Source organism: Rhagoletis pomonella, unplaced genomic scaffold (assembly GCF_013731165.1).
Source record: "Rhagoletis pomonella isolate Grant_MI unplaced genomic scaffold, Rhpom_1.0 Rhpom_scaffold_00002, whole genome shotgun sequence".
NCBI lineage: Eukaryota > Metazoa > Arthropoda > Insecta > Diptera > Tephritidae > Rhagoletis > Rhagoletis pomonella.
Genome location: NW_023458556.1, coordinates 29,335,850 through 29,340,531, shown reverse-complemented (window position 1 = coordinate 29,340,531; position 4,682 = coordinate 29,335,850). Strand labels below are relative to the sequence as shown.

Below are 4,682 nucleotides of genomic sequence, written 5' to 3'. Positions count from 1 at the left end.
AGTTTCTTAAAATTTTTTGTTGGGATTCGGTTGAGTAGGAGTTTCCATATATGGAGCTGAAAAATACAATATTGCACAATAAAAAAAATCCTCATCTCTTTCCCATACATACTTACATATGCAGGTACATATATTTAATTAAAGAATGTACTTAATGTACATACGCACATATGTAAGTAAATATGTATGTATGTATGTATAAATCACCCACCGAATGTTTTTATGTACATAAATAATAAAGGCTGCACGCACGTATGCAATTATTGATTGAATATTCGAGAGGTGCCAGGTATGTATGTATATTTTGTTTATTCGTACTTTTAAATAAATTACTTCCAAAATTACAACAAAAACTATGCATACAATTAACTACAAATACAAACAATTTGAAAATAGTATTCAAATAAATAAATAATTATGCGCCGCTAAACAAGTACGCAACGTCGCTGGCCTCGCCCACACAGCCTCGGTGGCGCAGTAGGCAGCGCGTAAGTCTCATAATCTTAAGGTCGTGAGTTCGAGCCTCACCCGGGGCAATGTTTTTTTTATTTATTTTATTGTCTTATTTCTGTTTTTATTTTAATTTATTTTTATTTTACTTAATTGCATTTAATTTTATGTCAATTAATTTTAGGTTGTTTTATTTTAAAATATGAATAAATCAGAGAAATAGTCAACCAAAAACGGGAAAAACGCATGAATTTTAAATTCTCGAATTTTTGTACAAAAATGGCATAGTAAAATCCTAATTTTTTATTTGGCACCTTTTACTTCTTTAATCAAAGCTATGAATAGCCTTAGTTTTAAGCATAATTTTTTAATAAAATACCAAAATATCGCTTTAAAGTAATACAATTTTTTATCGACGAATAGGTAACGTCAACACTAGGATTTGCCCATATATTCATTGGTTTATTTTATTTAATCTTATTTATTTTATTTTGTTTTAATTATATTTTACTATAATTAACTTGATTTAATGTTTTTAATGTTAAATATAATGGTTTCGTTTACTCAAATTTATTACATATAAAAAAAAAATCGGTACTGTTTTTCAATCGGAATTATAAGGTTTATTATATTAAGAAAAAGACGCCAAAATATTTCGGAAAAATATTAGTAATTACATTAGCTCCACCGATCTCAAAATACCAAAAAAAAATATACATATATTATTTAAATAAAATGCTTTTATTCTTTTTATGTATGTTACCGCATAACTTTGGACCACGTCTACCGGTTTTGATAATTCTTTCTCTATCGAAAAGCTAGTGTCTCTGAGGTCTCATACTAATTTGGTTTAGAGTCGATCATTGGATCATGAAGAAATTAATGGTACTCCAAAATTTTTATCTGAGAATTGAAGTCGGCTGTGTTTTTGCTTAAAATTTATCTTTTATTTATTTAATTTAGAAATTGAATTATTTAAATCAAGGCGAATTAATATAAGGTGGCAGCGGGAGTACAAAAACAAATAATTACATGCATTTTGTGTTTTGCTTTGGCGGCGTAAACTGTCCAAATCTGTAAGAGTGTGTGGACATGCAAAAAAAAAATTCAATTTGACATTCGAAGCCGTGAGGTGAAACACATACATAAAATCAGCTGATCTAGTAACAACATCTTATATAAATTCGCCTTGATTTAAATTTTTGTTTGAATTTCACACTTTGATCTAAAAAACAAAACAAAAAAAACAGAATACTTTTTTGACACTTTAAAGACCAGAAGCAACGATAAAAACCAAACAAAAATCAAATGCTACGAGTAGTCTTGCGACTAAAGGGGCAATTAGATATTCCGAAACTATTTAAGGAAATATTAACAGAACCATGCTTTTAATAAGTAATTTCTCGTGTAAATGCGAAAAAAGTATAACTTAAAACTATAAAAGAAAATACAACTTTTCTCTGCTCGATTTCTATGTATATTTGTAACCCTGTTTTGAATTTTGCTGTTATGCTTACTTGTTAATGAAATATGTTAGAATAAATAACTATTTACTTCAAAACATTACCGTTAAATCCTAAGATTTTGTCTTTTATTAGTATAGAAAAGCAAGAAAAATTATGACCCCTTTTTGCGACTATCTGAAAACTCTCAACGGCAACACTGGCTACGAGTATATGTTGCCTCCGAAAGAATAATAAATAGCAAGCAGCTCTGCACACTCAGTTGCAGCCAGAACCTGTGAATATGTTTTCAAGTGTTCAGGTTGAGTACGATTTTTTAAAATAGTTTAAATTTCATTAAAAAATAGTTTTTCTGTTTAAATAAATCGCTGTCATGGAAAAACCGAAAAGGTTCATTTTGAAACAGTCATATTACTTTTTTTTTAGGGGCACCGAAAGTGCGCATATGGAAACTGTGCATTTAGACATTATTTCGGTTTCAACCGAAACTGTGCATGTATGCTTTATTTCGGTTTTTACCATATGCATTATTTCGGTTTTAAACCGAAACTGTGCATGTATGCATTACTTCGTTTTTTTTTCATATGCATTATTTCGCTTTTAAAACGAAACTGTGCATGTATGCATTACTTCGGGTTTTTCATATGCATTATTTCGGTTTTCAACCGAAACTGTGGATGTATGCATACCTTCGTCTTTCACATATGCATTATTTCGGTTTTCATCCGAAACTGTGCATGTATGCTTAGTTCGGTTTTTGCCATATGCGCAAAAGTACTTCCGGTCCCCTTTTTCGGCAACACAGAAAGGAGAATTCTACTTAGTAAGGGTTATAATCCCTAAGCGCGGCCGAAGGCCGCCTACGCAGAAAGAAGTTCTGCGCAAAAATACTTCCGGTCCCCTTTTCCGGCAACACAGAAAGGAGAATTCTACTTAGTAAGGGTTATAATCCCTAAGCGCGGCCGAAGGCCGCCTACGCAGAAAGAAGTTCTGCGCAAAAATACTTCCGGCCTCCTTTTCCGGCAACACAGAAAGGAGAATTCTACTTAGTAAGGGTTATAATCCCTAAGCGCGGCCGAAGGCCGCCTACTCAGAAAGAAGTTCGTTTTCATGTATGCGCTATTTCGGTTTTCAACCGAAACTGTGCATATATGCATTATTTCGGTTTTTTTCATATGCATTATTTCGTATGCACAGTTTCCATATGCACAATTTCAGGGTGCCTTTTTTTTAGTGTATGAGAATAATAAATGCGACAAAAACTTAAAGAAATAATAAGTTCATGTCACATTTGTCTTTCTCACACTTAAATAAGAAATACAATAAACATACTGGAGCACAGAATAGGTACATAAATTTTACGCGCAAAAATTCAAGGCTTGAAAACTTTTGCAAAAGTTGTAAGCATACGTTCTTACATTGAAGAGAAACAAAGAAGTGTGCGCCAAAAGTAAAAGCCAGTAGAAATTTGAGAGACTAATGTTTATTGAGCCCAAAAGTCGGCAAAGTTGAATGTGAATACATAATACATATGTATACCCATGTACATAAGTATATATTACACAAATTAGAGGCGTGTGAAAAGAAATATGTTATGTTTGTATGTAAATAAAAAATAATTAAAAATACTTAAATGAAGATTTTTTGTAGTTAGGGTAATTTTTCCATATAACAGACAGTCGGTAATGATGTTTAACAGGCTGTCGACAAGAGGGCCCTTAAAGTATGCGTCTTTGTAGCTTAATCGCCATACAATTTTCTACAAAATATTTGTTTGCTTACACTTTGACAGGAATATGAATATATACTCCCCAATGCATATGGGATAGCTAGTAGAAGTAAAGCTGCTGATTTGATTTTGTTTTTCAAATTATTTGGTCTCTAAATTGTCAACATTATTCTTGTTTTTTTTTTTTTTTTTTTTTTTTTTTTTTTTAATTTTAGCAATGTATTTGCATGTGATACATCCGTTTTTTCATAAAAATAAGCGATTGAAAAACAGCTTTGGGAATGTTCGATTAATTCAGGAGCATAAATGCTTCTGGAAAAAAAAATACCTGGAAAAAAATTCTAAACTAAAAAAGTAAAATAATTTTTCAAACATAGTTATTTTGGGCTTTCCACGTTAGCGATTTCAAGTTTTTGAACAAAAAAGTTATTTCATTACATTACATTTCATTACATTTCATTACATTTCAAACTTTGTGCAAAAATTATAAAAAATCTGCAAAGCTTCAGCTTCAAAATATATTCGACATTTTTTTTTTTTGGTATGGAAAAAATGCGTAATGCAGTCAGAAACTAAACAACAACAAACAAGTGAACGCGATTCTTTACAACTTAAAACTTTCACATTATTACCCTAGAATTTAATGCGCTATTCAACTGCATTCTCAAAAGATTCCAAAAAATCTGAATCAAAAGTTGAAAATTTAGCTGACACTTGGCAAATTTTTTATAAATTTTTCACAAAGTTTGAAATGTGCATTTAATGGTGTCAGTTATAGTTAATTTTAAGTTTGTTTAAAAAATAACTTTTCTGTTCAAAAACTTGAAATCGCTAACATAGAAAACCCGAAATAAGTATGTTTGAAAATGTTTCTTACTTTTTTTTAGTGCATAAAATTTTTATTTTGAAAAAATAATAAACACTAAATAGACAACAGAAAAAAGCCAAGATAGATCAAAATATTGCTGGCTTAATTAGCTGATCACAAGTGTAAGTCGGTTTTCGTGCCATTTTAACTTTTAGTTAGGATGTTCTTTTAT

The 4,682-nt window shown here is 30.6% G+C and overlaps 1 non-coding gene across 1 annotated transcript; it reads left to right on the top strand.

Moving 5' to 3' along the window:
- The first annotated feature begins 463 nt into the window (after positions 1–463).
- Trnam-cau lies at positions 464–536 on the top strand. The gene has a single exon. It is a non-coding gene; the product is annotated as a tRNA-Met (tRNA).
- Positions 537–4,682: the final 4,146 nt, after the last annotated feature.